The sequence below is a fragment of the Hyaena hyaena genome, unplaced genomic scaffold (genome assembly GCF_003009895.1).
Source record: "Hyaena hyaena isolate Hyena2069 unplaced genomic scaffold, ASM300989v1 scaffold_1289, whole genome shotgun sequence".
NCBI classification, from domain to species: domain Eukaryota; kingdom Metazoa; phylum Chordata; class Mammalia; order Carnivora; family Hyaenidae; genus Hyaena; species Hyaena hyaena.
The window spans coordinates 174,188-194,083 of NW_024081922.1; positions in this window are offsets into that span (position 1 = coordinate 174,188).

A 19,896-nucleotide genomic window follows, 5' to 3' on the forward strand; every position below is an offset into this window, starting at 1 on the left:
TTCACAGATACTATTCATATCTTTGGGCAAGAGTGACTAAGAAATGACAACTAATACTTACATAGTATTTACTGTGCTAGGCACTGTTCTAATGACCTTATACATATTAACTAACTCAGTCTTCACAGCACCATATGTGTGAAATTGTTATTTTGATTTTACAAATAATGGATTGGAGATACAGTTAAGTAACTTCCTTATGGTCATACAGTAAATAGAAAAGTTAGGAATTGGAAGCTAACCAATGCTGTAATCCCCCATGCTTACATCTTTAGAGTGAGTCCCCAGATGACTGTCCCTGTCCTTCATAGGTCTATGGAAGGAGATATCAAAGGTTCCCAGGAGTTTTAGTTGTGAATGGCAGCAGAGAATGTCGATCTATAGTCTTTCCAGAAATGACCGGGGTATTGGCAGGACTAATACTTAGCTGGTGTGCCCAGTATGGTTTAACTGGTTGTTAAAAAGGAAATCCTTCTGACTGAAAAACAGCAGCTTCCCTAGGCCCTGAGTGCCTCCCATCCCCCAGCCCTTCTCTTAGCATCATTCTGAGAGGACTCCCCATGAGCCATGAAATAAAGGGTTAAAATGGACATGGATTTCATTCCACTGTTCTGGCCAGAATCTGCTCTGGTTGTCAGTAGCTGTATCATACCAGTTGGAGTGCTGATCTGAATACAGCTCTGGGTACCAGATAAGGCGAGATTCTTTAGGGAAATACTATGATAGGCTGCTTGACTTGAGCTGCACTGAAGTTTCATCTAACTCTCTCAGAGGATCTCCAAAGTAGAGGTGTCTGTACAGGAAATAAGCAACTCCAGAAGAGCCCACCATTACTTATTCATCACCAGCACCAACGATCTCTTGTGCTTTGGGTGCATGGGTAGTGGGCTAGCACCGGTCATAATACCAGCTCTTAGGGAACTACTCCTTCTAGAGAGACAATCCTGAAAGTTAATCCTTTATTTCTAGTGCTCGCTCTTATGACTGACAGTGATGGTCACTTGATGGTTGGGAGAGATCAGTGACTGGTGAAAAGGGGAGGATTGAGTATGGAGAAGCGTAGAACTGAAACTAATTTATACATCCCAAGTTGATATTCACTGGATTAGATCACATTACCTGGAAGTTTCAATACTAAATCTCTTGGCAGGAAGCAGGTGGGGGTACTAATAGAAAGAAATTTCATTTGTTTCATGCTCAAGAGTCTAATTGTTGAAATAGTGTTTCTCCCACTCATGTTACAATACATTGTGAAATATCAAAGGTGGAAGGAATAATGGATATGATTTAGGCAGACTTCTGACCCTTTAAGGAAATTTTTCTGTAGCATTCTTAAAACATGGCCATCGAGCCACATTAAATAATTCCGTAAAGAGCAAGTCACAATTTTACAAGGAAATACTAATTTTCAGAGATAGGTATGCATTAAAAGGTCTTTCTTGTATTTGCACAATGTACTGTACTTCACAAAATGCTTTCACCCACATTATCTCATTGTCTCTTCATTATACCTCATGTTGGGATTCAGGGTAATCATTTAGAACATCTATTCCAATCATCAGAACTTGGAAAATAGAATAGGTAGGCAATTAAGTGAATTTATTCTGACCTCAGTAGAGTATTCCCAAGAATTAAAAAAGAATCTTTCTATGATTATTTTCTTCCCTCAAATTTCTCACTTTTGAATAAAAGCAGTAGCAAAACTTGCTCCTTACCACTAACAATCCAGTTAATTTAAGATTCAGTTAAGATTTTTCTCTATTACCAGCCATTATCAGTCTATATGACCTCTCACCACTTTTTAATCCTTATTCACGTTTCAGACTTTGCTAATGGAGGAAGAGAAAGATCTGTCTCCTAGACAGCATGCATGTGTGTGCATGCATGCAAAAACATACACACACACATTCATTCATTCACACCATCAAAAAATGTTTTAAAAACTATGAAGTCCCCAGTACTTGAAAATCTACATTTGGTTTAACAAATCCACTGTATAGACAAGTGACCTTTTAAAAATGAAAATACTTTCAGGTATGTTATCAATCTTGGTGTGAACTTTGATAATTTCATCAAATATGTCTACTTTTTTTGGTAGCGATTAGAATTTAAACAAGAATTTGGGTTAGGGAATAGGCTAGGGAAAAACAAAAGTAGAGAGGTGAGTTTTCATCATAGAATCCTTTGGCAAGGAGAGACCTAGTTTGGGATATTTTTAAGCTAGGAAAAATGAAAGAAGTGACAGAGTAGAACACGGGAGGGGGAAAACCAGAGATAATCTGCCATCTTGGCAATGATAACACAAGCAAATTCTGGGATAAAACTTCTAAATACAAGCATTTCTCAGATATACTGTGTGTTTGGTTCCAGACCACTGCAATAAAGTGAATATCACAATAAATCAAAATATTTTTTTGGTTTCCTAGTATATATGAAAGCTATGTTACCCTATACTGTAGTCTATTAAGTGTGCAATAGCATTATGTAAAAGAAAAAAAAAAAACAATGTGCATACCTTAATAAAAATACTTCATTGCAGAAAATGCTAACCATCATGTGACCTTTCAGGGAATCATAATCTTTTTGGTGGGTAAGGGTCTTGCCTCTATGCTGATGGCTGCTAACTAATCAGGGTGGTGGTTGCTGAGGTTGGGATGGCTGTGACAATTTCTTAAAATAAGACAACAGTGAACTTGGCCACATTGACTGACTCTTCCTTTCATAAATGATTTCCCTGTAGCTTAAGATGTTATTTGATGGCATTTTTATCAACAGTAGACCTTCTTTTAAAATAGGAGTCCATCTTTTTAAACCCTGATGGTACTTCTTATCAACTAAGTTTATGGAATATTCTAAATCCTTTGTTGTCATTTCAAAAATCTTCACAGCGTCTTTACCAGAACTAGATTTCATCTCAAGAAACCACTTGTTTTTTTGTTTGTTTGTGTTTTTGTTTTTGTTTTTTGCTCATCCAAAGAAGCAACTCCTCATCTGTTAAGCTTTTATCATCAGGCTGCAGCAATTAAGTCACATTCTCAGGCTCCACTTTAATCCTAGTTCTCTCGCTATTTCACCACATCTGCAGCTGCTTCCTCCATGAAATCTTGAATCCCTCAAAGTCACTCATGAGGGTTGAAATCAAATTCTCAGTCTCCTGTTGATGTTGATACTTGACCTTTCTTCTAAATCATGAATGTTCTCAATGGTATCTAGAAAGATTAATCCTTTCCAGAAAGGTTTTAATTCATTTTGCCCAGATCCATCAGAGGAATCACAACAAAATATACTTCCTACTAATAAGACTTGAAAGTCAAAATGACTCCTTTGTCCTTAGGTTGCAAAATGGATGTTGTGTTAGCAGCCATGAAAACATTAATCTCACTGTATATCTCTGTCAGAGCTCTTGTGTGGCCAAGTGCATTGTCAGTGAGCAGTAATATTTTGAAAGGAATCTTTTTCTTCCTGCACAGTAGGGTTCAATAGTGGACTTAAAATATTCAGTAAACTATGTTGTAAACAAATGTGCTGTCATCCAGGCTTTGTTGTTCCATTTATAGAGTACAGGGAGACTCTAACATAGCTCTTAAGGGCCCTAGGATTTTCAGAATGGTAACTGAACATTGGCTTAAACTTCAAATCACCAGCTATGTGACCCTACCAAGAGAGTTAGCCTGTCTTCTGAAGCTTTGAAGACAGACCACTGGGTTTTCTCTAGTTATGAAAGCCATAGATGACATCTTTTTTCAATACAAGACTGTTTCATCTACATTGAAAATCCATTGTTTAGTATAGCCACCTTGTTGATTATCTTAGTTAGATCTTCCAGAAAACTTGTTACAGCTTCTACATTAGCACTTGTTGCTTCACTATGTACTTTTACTATGAAGAAACCTTCTTTCCCTAAACTTCATGAACCAACCTCTGTTAGCTTCCAACTTTCCTTCTACAGCATCCTTACCTCTCCCAGCATTCATAGAATTGAAGAGAGTTGGGGCCTTGCTCTGGATTAGGCTTTGGCATAAGGGAATGTCATGACCGGTTTGATCTATCCAGACCACTAAAGATTTCTCCATCTTTGGAATAAGACTGCTTGCTTTCTTATCATTCACATCTTCACATGAAAAGTAGTACTTTTAATTTCTTTCATAAATTTTTCCTTCATCTTCATGATTTCGCTAGTTGTTTAGCCTCACTGTTGCCCTGTCTCAGCTTTTGACATGGCTTCCTAACCAAGAATCATTTCTAGCTTATGAGAAATATGTGACTTTCCTTTTCTCTGAAACCCTTAGCAGCCGTTGTAGAGTTATGAATTGGCCTAATTTCAATATTGTTGTGTCTCAAGAGATAGGAAGGCCTGAAAAGAGGGAGAGAGAAGGGGTAATAGCTGGCTAGTAGAGTACTCAGAACACACACATGTGTTAAGTTTGCTATCTTATAAGGATACAGTTCATGGGATGTCAAAAAAATGACAGCAGTAACATCAAAGGTCACAGATCACACATCTCACCACAACAAATATAATCCATTGAAAAGGCTTGAAATATTGTGAGCATTGCCAAAATGTGACACAAAGACATAAAGTAAACAGATATTGTTGGGAAAATGGTGCCATTAGACTTGCTTGAGTTGGGGTTGCCACAAAACCTCAATTTGTAAAAAAAAAAAAAACAAAAAAAAAAAAACCCACAATATCTACAAAGTCCATTAAAACAAAGTGCAATAAAACAAGATATGCATATATTCAGCAGCATTCACTGGACATTTCCCTCAAGGAGTTTAAGGTCTAACTGGGGATTAGAAGCATGAATAAAAGTAATTAAAAAGCACATAGCCTATCCCATATGTAAGAACACATGAAACAATAGTTTGTTAAAACATAACTTGTTTGAACATGAGAGAAGTTCTAGTAAAAAAGATGAGCATACATAAACAAAAAATACATTCTGTATAAGCAACAATTCGTCATTAAAAACTGGACTCCAGTTATTTCTCCTTCCTTTATTCATCCATCCAATTTATATTTATTGAATTCCTACTAAGAGAAAGACACAGGACTGTTAGTGTCTGAAGAAGAATTGTGGATCCACCAGGAAGAAATGGAGAAAATTTCCAGGCAGATGGTAAAAAGACTTTCAGATGGTTATTTCCACACCACCTTTGAAAACTAGACCAAACACTTTGAATTTCATCCATTAGGCATTTGGAAGCCATTCCATATTTTTTTCCCTCTCTTTTGAGAACAGACTCTGTACCTAAACCTCTACTCTTAAAAGAGACCTGTTTTGAAACTACAGACATAAGGGTAGAGACATTTCTGAAGGAACCATATTATTTCCTTCTAAAAATTTAATGTTCCACTTTTTAAATGGAATTTTCTGAGAAGATTTCAGTAAAATGAATGTTGCCAAAAGGAACCTATAATTCCCTAAGGAAGCAATATTAATTAGAGAAATATGTGCCTCTGAATTCATCCAATTTGCATTTCATTTTATGGTTTATTTTTTGCAGACAGTTCAGTAAATGATTGCAGTTGCAGATGGTTAAATTATTACCATCAGATGGCTGCCATGGCTGATACTACAGAAAAGGATAGAATCTGGTTCTTCATAAATAGAAGAAAATAAGTCTTCGGCTTAAAAAAAGAAAGTGTGTCTTTCCACGATGGCTGGCAATTAGTCCAACATAAAGTAACAAGGAATCAATCTGTTGGAAGGTGCAGACTGGCCAAGAATGCCTGCCAAACCAAATTTCTCTTTTGTATCTAGAAAGCAGCTATCCCAGCTTTTGTGACTTCCTTAACAGGCCTGGTCATCACGGACTTTGGAGTTAGGTGGGCTTTATAAGAAGATTCTAGATCCAAGATCCAGCCAACACTGTCTATCATGACCAACCATTTCAGTTTTCCAAGACCATCCTGGTTTTAGCATCAAAAGTCCCTTAGTCTAAGAAGCCCCTAAGGCTTGGGCAAACTGGGATAGTGGATCGCCTCTTGGCTCACAATCTTCATGAACAACTGCTGTCAGCATTCAACAAAATTTTTTAAAATTATTATTATTATTTTTATTTTGTGAGAGGAAAGATAAAGCATTTCCAGAAAATCATGCAGGTCATCCATCTTCCATGCATCAATAAAAACTGGGCTTCAGCATAATCTTTTAAAATCCAGAGTATACTGGGCTGTGATTACTGTTTTATTTTTGTAGTTATGAGCAAGTGAAAGATTTTATATGTGAATGTTATTCATTAACACCATTGAAGTTAAAGCATCATATAAAAAGATTTCACATATTAATAGTAAAAGCCATTTTTAATCTCCACTTCTAGAAAGGCATTTATAACTGCAAAATGATTGTTGTGATAAGCAACTAAAGTTAGGTTTCATTCCAAATGAATGTTAATGCAAATCACCTAAAGACAGACAGTACTAAATCAAGCATGGGTTTTCTCAATATTTATTAAACATTCAATAGATTCTTGTTAGACTTCTTCTCTGTTCTAGACTCTTATGGTCTTGGTAGTGATAGTGGAAAATGAAAATGTAGAAAGCCTCTATGATCATAAATATGCTAATATTAAGAGAAAAGAAGCATGGGTAACTCTGAGAGAACTGAGCGGAAAGAGCCAACTAGTTGAATGTTATGTGTTTGTAGATGTGGGTTCTAGGGAAGAAAAGGGAGGGTCCTTGGAGAAAGGAATCTTTAACCTAATATCTGCAGCATATATAATACTACAAGCTAATTAGGAAGTATCACCATCAGTCCTTGGCAGTAAATTCATTGACTAAGGATATGATGAGGAGGTGAATATTAAGTACCTTGCAAATTTCTGGTCTTGAGCACTTGGCTGTATTGTGTTGCTTGGAGATAGCATATTGATGCAAGAAGATAGTGAATTTTGCTTTAAAATTTGAAGACTAATTGACACCAATGGCAAAGCAAGCAGGTTGGTTCCAGGGTTACCTGGAGTAATGAAGGAGACTGAGGCCTATTTACCTGAATAGTAATGTTTATAATTCTGAGAACATACAATATGGCTAAAACAAAATGAAAGAGTAAAGAAAAAACTACTTGACAGATTACAGGAAAGGTGATGGGGCTCTTTTGTGTGCATAAACAAGTGTGCTTCTTAAACTACATTGACAGATGGATAGTGCTCAGAAGGAGGAAATTAATAATATAGTCAACTCTGCATTCTTAGACCATTGCTATACAAATAGTTGCTGGCTAACTACCAGTTTCAGCATCTCAGGGCAGCTGACTAGAAATGAAAAGACTAGGGCCTCACCCTACCTAGTGAATCAGAACTCGCATCCTAACAAGACCTACCAGTGATTGGAACATTGAAAGTTAAGAAGCACTGCTTCATGCCACCCTTAAAATACTTCTTGTGCTTCAGAGTATGACTCTCTTAAGAAAATCACAGCCACCTGGAAAAATTTGAAGAGAATACAGTCAGAACTATAAGGAAACTTGACATAGGAATAGAAATGTTTAGCCAAGGGATAAGTTGATTTTTCTCAGGGTTACTAGCAGTATGGATTTTTTTTCTGCAAACTATTTATGTCATGTGAACTCTAGGGTTAAAAATAGAACCAATGAATAAGATAAAAACAAAAAACAGGGAATGTGTTTTAGCTCAATATAAAGCAGAATACTTAAGAGAAAAATGAATCTAAAAATGTAAAGGAGAGGATGGTTGTTGGTGTCCATAAATTTTCTAATACCAGGGATAAACAGAAAAAGAAGGAAAAAATAAATCATTAGTATTTCTTTGTCAACTAATATGACACAGATATTCTACTATGCTTTGATATTTCCCATTTTACTGAATGTCTGCCTTCATAATCATCACAGAAGATAAAAAGCAGATAAAACATAATACAAACCAGAAAAGTTAAAATACCAAAAGCTCGGACTGGTTTCATTAGCCCTGCTGGCTCAAGTCCATGGCAGTTAGAATGGCTACAGTGAGCTTTTCCCTTTCATTTTATTGCTTGTATCTGATGCTTTGTCTTGGGCCCTCCGTCCCTTCCTCCCAAAGCTAACCAACACATTTTTTCACCCAATTTTTATCTTTATTTCTTACATGTGGAATGCACAGGTTCTCTTCCATTTTATTGGCTGGCAATTTTGAAATCCTTAAGTGGTAACAGGATTTGAGCATGGTTTATGTTGGCCATTAGGTCTTGTCTAAGTTGGAAACTATGCAAGCAAGGTGTGGGGTTGTCTGCAAGGTCAAGCTTCAGAGCTTTTATTAGTCTCAGGCTTCATTTGGTTTTAACCTGCACTCTGATAGTGCCTTTTTTCTCTGCAATATTTCCTTTTGAAAGAAGATGCTTTCCATATTTCAGACCTCAAAAGTGTATTGCATGAAATAACAGAGAAATGAATCACTGGTTGCTGTTTTATTACCAAACCTCATTACATAAATAATACGGGTTTTATATAGTAAATATGTACAATCGTGTTTACAGTGAGTTGACCAGTAAGCACATGGAACTTCTGTGTTACAAGTATTCATAAATGCCATTAAAGAAGTAATGACCTTGTAAAAATCAAATGAAAAATAGAATAAGTACTGATTTTTTCCCCTTCTTCTAATACATGCTTCTGACTCTAGAGCTGGGTGAATAAATTTTTACTACAGCCTGACTGATCTAACACAACTCATGAGTGACATCTTGTCACAAACAGAGAAAGAACTCAGCTCTAGGGATCTAGCATTTATTTAAGCTGCATTTTTTTACCCCTCAGTAGCTCCTTAATTACCTAATTACCTAAGAGAATCAAAGTTCTATTTTTTGAAGATTAATGAGAAGAAAAGAAAGAAGGCAAATGATACCCAATATTACCTACTGTGTGCTGGGAACCTTAAGCATGTTGTATTTAATCTTCAAGTGACACTACATTTAAGCATGATTCTCACATTATTTTATAGTTGAAGAAATTGAGCCAGAGTGATGTGAACTGTTAGCTTACTTTGTTTAGCATGTTTGTATATATGTTGGATTTTTTATCTTCTCAACAATGCTTAAGGAAGGAATCATTATCTCTATTTCATAGACCAAAAAAAAGTAATTGATAGAGGTTACTACATAAAAGACTAACTTGACAGTACTAACATTTTAGAATGGATAATTCTCTGTTGTAGAAGCTGTCCTATGCATTGTAGGATGTTTAGTAGCATCCCTGGTGTCTACCTTGTTCTAGATGCCCCTAGCATTCCCCCACTTACCAACAAATGTGACAACAAAAATACATGGTCAGATATCTCATAAGGGCAATATCACCACAGGTAAGAACTTTAAAACATAAGGTTAGCCATTGCAACTAAATGACAATCCTGGGTTTCTAAATGAGAACCAAAAGAATACAAACCCCTTGATCACTTAAATAATTACTAATAAATAGTAATTATAGCTAACATTTATTGAGTACCTACTTATGAGGTGAATATTATTATTCTCTTTTTCACAGATGGAAGAAATGAGGCACAGAAAGTTTGAATTATTTCCATAAGGTTGAAGACCTATACATGGTGAAGTGGTGATTTTAAATCAACAAATATGAAGTCAACCCAATTTTATACATCCGATGTACTTTTCCTAATATGGCAGACACTCTTGATGACCTACCCAGTAGCCATGCCCAACCCCTTCTGCCCTACAGGAAGAACCAAAGTTCCATCAGAGTAGTGTCTATATCAGGTACTAGATTTCCCTTTCCTCACAGCTGTGCCGTGAGTCACTAATTCATCCTGAGTAATGGGTTTGGTATGAATTGATGGTATGGTTGCTAGTGGTGGACATTCTGGCAAAGCTTTCTCTTGGTTAAAAGAAAGAGATGTTCTAAATGAGTCATTTTCTTTCCCTACCATTTGGACTCTGAGATATGGACTCTGAGATATCTATTATGACCATGACACCAAAGTCAGAGTATGAAATCCAGGGCTTTAAAGACTGGAGGCAGAAGAGTATTGTCCCTGAGAACTGAACTGACCCTACCCCCAAATGTCTATTTTGAGGGATAATAACTCCTCCTATTAATTAAGTCACTTTTAGGGGCATTATTTCATTTGCAGCTGAAATCTCCCCCTTACATGTTCCCAAGAAGCAAACCCCTTAGCTATCTTTTATTTTATATTTTTCTGGAATCCAGGTGCAGAAGGTTTGGCCATATTCCTCAATTCCTGACATGTGACTTTCTTTTGTCACAGCTGTGTCTTTATGCCAGAGGCCAGCTCCAGCAGGTCCAGGGGTCCCTGAAGGATGGATGGTGTCGGCAAGAGAGAGAGTGAAAGAGCCCCGAGAATCTTTGTGATCACCAGGCTGGCATCTCTACTCTGACTGGGGCTCAACTTTATTTTATAATTAAGCGTTTGGGACACTGTGCAGAAGTGGCATTTGCCTCAGACAATAATTTCTGATGACAAACTTCTTTGATATGTAAGAATTTCCCAGAACAGAGATTTGTAGAAGACTCATGCATAACCTTTATCAATAGTGATTGAGGTAGGTGATTTAGATGCTTATCCTATGGTGAAGGAAGGTATCTTTAGCACATAAGACAATGTATTTAGCATAAAAAGGGTGAAGTTTAGTTCCTTGTGAGCAGAGGTCAATGGCTTGTTTGTTTAAGGAGAAGTATTAAGAAAAACAGGTCTTTCAGGAAACACAATGTTTGCTCCCATAATCACAAAAGAAGTTCCTCAATAGGTTCCTTCACAGGGTACAATTGGCATATTCAAGGCCAGAATAAGTCACTCTGAATACTGATCACAAATGCCTTGGGGGGCAGGTGCTCCAAGCAGAAACAATTGGGTGGGGGTGGATATCTGTCCTTAAGTCTAAATTAGGCTCTTTGTCTCAGGACCATGCTCCATTGCAACTCTTGTGTTCTTAACCCCCTTTATTATCTAAGTCTTGGATCTGCAAGGCCCATAAGAAGAGCCTTTTGACAATCATCCACAATGCTTTCATCAGAAATCTCTTTTGAAAAGGCAGGGATATGCTTTTTCCTTATGAGGAATCTGTGGGGAATATTGGTCTGACTTGGAATACTGTGAGGCCTGGTCAATACCCGCAGGCTCATTTCCAACATGAGCCAGTAGTGGCAGAAGGAGATACCAGTTTTGGTTTCTCATGACAAGAGCTGTGCAAACGCTGCCATTTCCTCGCTGTAACTGTCATCCAGCGAGGTCAGTGTGGCTCCCAGCATCTTTATTCTTTTTTACCCCATGTCCTACCCTCATTCCCACAAGTAACAAATTTGAAGGATTTGATGTATGATTTTTACTTATATGCATTATGTCAAATGTCAGACTGTGTTTTGTTTGTATGTGTCACTAATTTGTATAATAAAAATGAGATTAGTGATAAGTAGTATTACAGATCACTTACTATGTCCCAAGCATTTATCTAAGTGCTTTCATGCATTAACTCATTTAATGCTCACCAAAACCCTGTAGGACAGGTACGATCATTATCCAATACATATGGGTAAGGAAACTAAGGCAAGGAGGGATACATAAATGACACTGAGCTATAGATCTCATTCTGCTTATTACAGTTTTCAATCAGTACTTTGGATTCTAGGTCTACTCATACTGGTGCCTGTAAACATATTGTTGATTATGGCATGGTATTTTATTATGCACATCTTCCATATAGACCTCCTGATGGTCTCCCAATTTCTGCCCTCAAAGACAAAGGAACACTGAACATCCTCTCCACGTTCACTAATAGACCCATGTCTATAGGATATATAGAAACTACATATACAGGGGCAGAATGGCAGGTTGACAGTAAGCACACACTATTTCCTTTGAGCAAAGTATATAACCTGACTGGCTGCACTTTACTTCATGACCACCAACAGGCACGAAAGTTCTTATATCCCCATATCCTGGCCCACATTTGGTAGTATGCAGCATTGTAATTTTTGTCAAGCTATTAAGACTGAAATAATATGTTATTGTGTTTATATTTTCATTTTTTGAATTACTAATAAATTTTAGCCTTCTTCCTATGATTCATAAATGGATTACTTCTAAGACTTTATTACTTGAAATGTAACCCAGAATATCCTCTCCTTTATTAAAGATGCATACTGTTTTCATTCTACACAATGACCAAGTGGGAAAATTCTTTCTCATGCTAAATATCAATAGCTTATTTGTGAGCAATAAATAGATGAGGCAGATTTGATAGGAAAAAATCACAGATTAAAGATAACTCCCATTTTGTTGTTTTGGCTTGCATAGTAAACAGAAAGTACAGAAAGAGGCGCAGGTGTTTCATTGCTGGGGACATGTGCTAAGATTCTTCTGATCATTGTTGTGGTTAAGATTCTTAAGTCATTTATTTATTTCCCTACTCCCATTTGAAGGTCTACTCTATACCCTTGTATGGGGTAAGGGAGAGCCTGTGCTTTCAAACCGTTCAGCCTAGCATGATTATAATGTAATATAATATAAAATATAATATATAATAGAGTATAATATAATAAAGTAAAGATAAATGATCCCTGAGCTGGGACATCTAACATGTCATGATCCCTGAGCTGAGATGGGATACTAGGGTCCAGGGGTATTCTTGGGAGGATGGTGCTTCATATTGTCACTTCATCTTGTGCTTTATTTTTAAAAAATTAAGAAAGTACTCTTTAATCTACATTTCTATCCCTGCCTATAAACACATACTTGCACTCAATCCTTTTCATTGTTACCAATGACACCTGAGAAAACTACAAATGAAAGGACAAATGGGTATTTGCAAGGAATGACAAGAAGCTCAGTGTTTGCTGGGCCACAGAGCATGAGGCAAATGGAGAGACAGGAGATACAAGATGGGCAAAACCTTGCCCGCCATGGTCAGGAGGCTGGATTTGCAGTGCTCCTCATGGGAAGACAGTGAAAGGTTTTAAAAGGAAGAGATTTGGTCAGAATTTCACTCAGTAGATGATGGATTCGAAAAAGATGAATTAGAAAAAGTGACAAGAGCAGTTCAAATGACCAACAATAAAGTCCTAAATAGAATAGTGGCAAAAAGCATAGAAAAAAAACACTGACTGAGGAAATAACATCAGCAGGATACGTGCTTGGAAGTATGAGGAGCCTAAGTAGAGACGGAGGGAAAGAGAACAGTCCAAAATAGTCTAGAGTTTCTAGAAATCACAAAATATAGTGAGAAGAAAAAAATACAAGGAGGTTGATTTTCTAAGACAGTTAACTATTCTCTTAGGCTCATCAATCAGGAAGCGAAGAAGCCTGAGGTCACAGAAGTAAGAGCCAAAACTTTTAACAGCTGAGCATGTCCAGATGCTGTTGTAAATGCTTTACATAGAGTAACTCATTTGATCCCTGAAACAATTCTCTGACAGAGGTCCTATAATAACCCATATCTTACAGTTAAGACAACCAAAGCTTGCAGTTTAGATAATTTGCCAAAAATCACACAGCAGAGATGTGAGTCGTGTACAAGCAGTGTGGCTTCAGAGTCTGGGTTCCAGAGTTTGAACTCTTACTGACTATACTGTTCTTCTAGTTCTTTCTTTCTTGGTGGGCCTTGCTGAATAAGCATTAACCTCATCCCTCCACACACACCCCGGGCAAGCCTCTAGAACCTTTATCCACCTGTCCTTGATGATTGTTTCTACCATGGAGTGAGCAGCAACCTGTGCTAAGGCTGAGGCTGGCAGAGTGGAGAGGGTGGAAGGAGAGAGCTTCTGGGCTATGGTCCAAACATAAATGCCTCCTTGCTCTGTCACTGAAGGCTTGACTACAGTCCTCAGAACAACTGTGAATGCTGAAACCACATCTGCTGTACATGTTTTTATGGATGCTCCCATTGCAGTGAACTGGTACTGACCTGCTAAACTGGCACTTTCTCCAGGTGATGGGAGAGAGACTAAAGTCTCCTCCTTTTTCTTAGAAGAGTGGAAAATGTAATTCAGGGCACTTGCCTCTGTCTGATCAAATCTATTCCTGTGTATTAGCTCAGGTGGCAGCGAAGCATGAGCTGTAGAGGCTATTACCAGTAGTCTTCTAATGTTACAAGTCTGTCTGCACTTCTCCAACCTACTCCATGGGGCTAGCAGATGGCACTGGCAGCACAGATAGAGGAACATGACCAGAGTGGGGCCCTCAGATGGTGGTGCCTTCATTCCCTCAGGAGGCTAGCAGAGAGTGATGTTAATAGAATTGACTAAAAACACCTGGTGGCCCCCACTTACAAGAAAGAGTAGAAGAAGATGTAAGGGGTTATGGGGATGAAATGAGAAGTCAAATTTGGCTATGTGAGAATATCTGGGACAGCTGGATGGAAATTATATAGCTGGCATATGTGTAAGAACTGAAGCAAGAGATCTTTGGCAAATAGTGCCTTTGGAATTGTCTATTTCTTCTCCTGCTAACTTCTGTGTGTTGTCTATTTTGCTACAATGATAGTCAATTTTATTTATTTCCTGTGTCCAAAAGCCTCTCTCTCTCTCTCTCTCTCTCCCTCTCTGTGTATTAGCATATCAATGATAGATTAACCATATTCAACAAAGACATTTGCAAAGTAAGAAAAGCACATTGATGGAACGAAAGGGTAGGGGTGTATGGGCAGAAACCTGAATAAAAACAATTGTGTGAATGCTGTCGATGAAAGAGGAGTTAAGTTGGCTACAAAAGCGTTGCTAGAGAATCTTCCTAGATGAAGAGTGTAAAGGTTCAAGAATAAACAAGTGGTTACAAATGTGTATTAAAGCATGGAGAACCAGTAAGATTAGGGCCAAAAAAAGAAAAGTCCCATTGAATGTAGAAATGTTAGGATGACAGGGTTCCTTACGCATAGCAGTTGACTGCTGATTGCTGTGAGCTGGGAAATGAAGGAGAGATGAGGAAGTGACACAATGTTTGATTAAATTAGGGAGAATAGTTTGACATTATTAACATAATTTAACATTCTTCTGCAGTTTCTCCAGTGCAATGAAATAAAACAGACATTTAAAAAAAACCTGACTACTGGGGTAGCCAGGAGAATATCTAAGAGTCTCTTACCAATAGAAAAAACAATATTCCCAGGATATCTGAGAAAATTAAGGCAATCCTACTGAAACTCTCAGGGTTGAGTAAGATGGTTGAATACACATTGTCATGTGTATGTCAATGTGACGTCAAAACTATGTCAGTAGTTTTACTATTCAGGATAATTCATTGTGTGATATTCTGGAAAAATAGCCAAATGAGAATAGCACTATAAATATAAATTACCAAGATTTATCATAATAAGAAACCAATCTATGAAGATTTTTTTATATAGTTTATTTATTTTTGACACAGAGAGAGACAGACCATGAGTGGGGGAGGGGCAGCGATAGAGGGAGACACAGAATCTGAAAAGGATCCAGGCTCTGAGCTAGCTGTCAGCACACAGTCCGACGCGGGGCTCAAACCCACAAACTATGAGATCATGACCTGAGTTGAAGCTGGATGCTTAACCCAATTCTCTTTCCCAAAAACAACCAGGGTTAATGGTTCTCTGAATAACTTTCAAAATGTATTACATGGAAACATAAGTAAACAGGTACCCTTGTATTTCCCATTTTTACATAAACAGAAGCCTACCATTCACATGGTTTTGACTTCCTGGTCCCCAGGCCGTTAACATTTACAGAACACCAACCTATGTGTCAGCTCCTACCTTAAACCTCTTTCAATTATTTACTCATACAATCCTCACAACAATCCTATGAGAAGAACAGTATCATCTCTTTATTTTCCAATTATAAAATGATGTGCGGAGAGGTTAAGTTTCCCTTGCTCAATATCCAGCTTCAAAGTCCAAACTTTTAAAAATGTTAATGTCTTGATGGTACTCCACATTAGTATTTGAAGAGCTTTTTCCTTTTCTATGGCTACAAAGTACTATATTATATGAATGTACCGTATCTATTGAATAGGCTGTCTGTTGATGTTATTTCTACCTATTATTATGCTGCCCTGCATATACTTGTAGATATTATTGGGGAGGGGCACCAAATGTGAGGTGACCCAAATGTTGGGTGGAGGCCAGAGACACAGGAAGTGAAAACATTCATCCAAGGCAGAACAAAGGAGATAGAAGTTTATTGAATAAACAGCAAAGAAATAGCCAGTGAAGAGAGACAATCCTTGAGGAGGCAGTGGTGGGGGGCTGTAGTTAAAGGGGAAGATGAGGAGGTATGGAAATGTATGGAATTTTCCTTTTTGGGAAACTGTGTCTGGGTGTAAGTAACCTATTGGTCAACTAGAGCTTATATATATTTTGAGGTGGGTCACTGAACGGGCCTGTTTGTACTCAGTCTGGGGTGGGGAAATCCCTTTGGGCCCTTCTACCTTACTCAGGTTTTCAAATTGGCTGCCTAAAAGTGGCCTCTATAGATACTTCCCTTAGTATAGTTTGAAATGTCAAATACATTTAGATCAGAATTACAAGGTAAAAGCATAAGCATTTGTAATTTAGACACATATTTGCCAAATTTCTCTCTGTTTTGCATGGCATCTAGGTATACTCCACCAGCAATGGAAAATAAATGGTTAGAAGGGTATAAAACCAAACTGATATTATGCATTTCCCTCTCCTAATTAGGTAACTGATCATTTAAAGATGGCTATTGTGTTTTATTTTCCATCAAAGAGGATATATGAGGGACCAATTTTTTGTCTATCTGTATTTTCCCTCCTCAATCTATCTCCACCCTGTTCCCAACTCATTAACTATATTCATACTTGTTAAGGCAGATTTTCATTTATTGTTTATTTATTATTTTTTGAGAAAGAGAGAGAGAGAGAGAGAGAGGATGTGCTTGCGGCAAAGGGCTGAGGGAGAGAGAGAATCTTAAGCAGCCTCCATGCTCAGTACAGAGCCAAAGCAGGCTCGAACTCATGACCATGAGATAATGACCTGAGCCGAAGTCAAGAGTCAGGTGCTTAACTGAGCCACCCAGGTGCCCTGGAAAGCACGTTTCTATTTCCAAATTATTCTTGGGGCGCCTGGGTGGCTCAGTTGGTTAAGCATCTGAGACTCTTGATGCTCAGGTCATGATCCCAGGGTTGTCAGATGGAGCCCTGTGTCAGGCTCTGCATTGAGAATAGAGCCTGCTTAAGATTCTCTCTCTCTCTGCCTCTCTGCACCTCTCCCCTGCTTGTACTCTTCCTCTCTTTTCTCTCTCAAAAATAAAAATAAACATTTAAATTATCCTTAACTTGCTCTTTTTTTTAAATATGGAAGAGGAAACACTTTGAAGTCAATACACATTCCTTCCTTTGTAAAAGCCTATGTTCATTGAAGAGGTTGATATTTATCAAGAAGATAGTCCTTTTGAGAGAATCAGGAACCAAGTGGCTCTTTGTTGTAATAAGATGAGGTAAGTGCCACTGAGCAGGGGAAGGCTCACAAACTTTTTGGTGGCAGCTCTATGGTAAAGAGGCAAGATTTCAGTCAATGACCATATGATGGTCAGGGAGAGGTAGATCCAAGACACAGGGGGTTGTACCATCTCCAAAGGATCCTGTAACACAAACATGATTCAAAAAGCGTATAGGCAGCAGTGGCACACATTGAAACAATATGTACCTCAAGAGTTTCTAATAAGGACCAGTAACCACACAAAAAAGAGGGAATTCTCCAGTGTTGATACTCTATTAGACCCCAGGGCATTTTCAGATCTTGGGAGGATTTCCCCAGTCATGACAAAAAAGTTAATTTGCGTTTGTTTAGTGGCTTGTAGGGGGAGCTCAGAGTTGTATTTTGTATTTTGTAAAGTATTTTGTAAAGCTGCTTCATACCTAAAAGGCAGAAAGCTTGCTAAAAGCAGGTATTACGTCTGCCTGTCTCTCTCCCCCCTCCCCTCTCTCTTCCCACATCACCTTCCCCCCCCACCCAGAAGTGGACATTGGAGTTTTCTGCCAACAGAAGACCGCATGTACATCTAATGAAGAAGCCACTGTACCTAGTATCAATTAATGATTAGGTTGGTTTAAAAAAGGCACAAAAGGGAAGAGTTCTATTTGGAAATTATCTTCAGAAGTCGATAATCTTAATGAATAACACTTTAAGAATCCTATTTCCTGATTCTGAAATTGCTCCCTTTTATCAGCGCCATCCAAGTTGTGTTTGCACTGAGCATATAAGCTTTGTCCTGTGGGGACAGGGACAGAGTTAAGCTCTTTCTTTGCTCTAGGATATTGTTCTTTTATTACCCAAAGAGAGTATTCACCAAGCTAGTAAAGATTTCTTGAAGATGTGGGGGGAAATACTGAATGTGTAGATATTGAACCATTTCTCTCACCCTCTCAACACTTAATGTGATTATCAAACCCCAGGACACGTTCCAGGGAAATCCATGTGAATTTTGTTTTCATCAACCAATAGATATTTGAGGAAGATGATTCATCTCCTCTTAGTTTAGTGCCTTAGGTCTGTCTTTAAAAAGGCATACCATCTAGTGAAATTGGAATTACTTTTGTCCTATTCGATCTTGGTTGAATTTTACCAGGAACTGCTTTGAGATAATCTTATGAAAGCACAACTATTCATTCTTTGAAAAATGCTGTAAATGGATTATTTATTTTTGGTTGGAAAACAAAATGCAATGTGTCTAAACTAAAGCACTTTAAAAGGCAGACTTTTATTTAGCTGGAGGTTATTAATTGAGAAATTATGTATTTTTCTAAAACACAGATTAAAAAAAAAGGTGATCTGTGGCTACATAAGTACTTTCAAGTAATGGCCATGGTAGCTTCATTTAAAAGTCTTTATTAAAGCAACAAGAAGAAAACTAACCAAGACTGAATTCTGCTCCTTTTCTTTTTCTGCATTAACTTTTTTCTTGTGTCTGCTTGTCACAGTACTGCACGTGTGATAGGCCAGAGTGGGCATACAAGACACTGTTAGTGTCCTACCGAGAGCCTGTTGATTGGGCTCATGCACCATCTGACAGCTGCTATCAATATTTGTTGCTAAGGACTCATAACTGTCCCTTTTCTCTGGAGCATTTTCCCTTAGCCTGTGGGCCTCAATATACCCAGGAGGCATCCCACAGCTGCAGGTTTACTGCTAGAAGAATAAAAAACACCAGGCCTCAGATGGAAACATAGCTCCAGAGCCCCTGCTCATCAGTGTATTCTAGATTACCAGAAACCATATCCTCGCTCAAATCCTTCCCCTTCACTTCACCTCTCTTCTCACTTCCGTAAGATTTTCCCTAAAAAGCACCCCTTTAGTAAATGATGTGCAACAAATGCCTTTCTCAGGCTCTAGTTCTAGGCTCCCAGACCTGTCATAAATGTTCAAGATGAGTTAGTGTTTCAGAAAACAAACTGGTGAGTGCCAGAGGGATGGGGGGTAAGGAGGAGGGGCAAAACAGGTGAAGGGAATAAAGAGGTACAAACTTCCAGTTATAAAATAAATAATTCATAGGGATGAAAACTATAGCAGAGAAAATATATGTTGTATATGTCAATAACGTTGTAATAACTTTATAGGTGAAAGTTGGTAGCTACCCTTATTGTGGTGAACATTTCATAATGTATATATAGTTGTCAAATCACTATGTTGTACACCCACAACTAATATAATATTGTATGTCAACTATATTGCAATAAAAATAATACTTCACAAAGTTGTTTAAATGAAGACTATAGCTCACTGTTTATTTACAATAAATACCTCCATTATAAAAAAGAAAATAAAAGGTGAGTAGGTATTTCAAAAAGAACAAGATGGAAAAAACATTTTGTGTAGAGGAACAGTATATGGATTAATACCCAACACCCCCATCTACTCCCCCTTCTCCACAAAAAGAAAAATTTTAAAGCTGCCATGCTTAGGAAGGTGCTATTTGGAACTTCTTTTGTTACATGGAAGAAGAC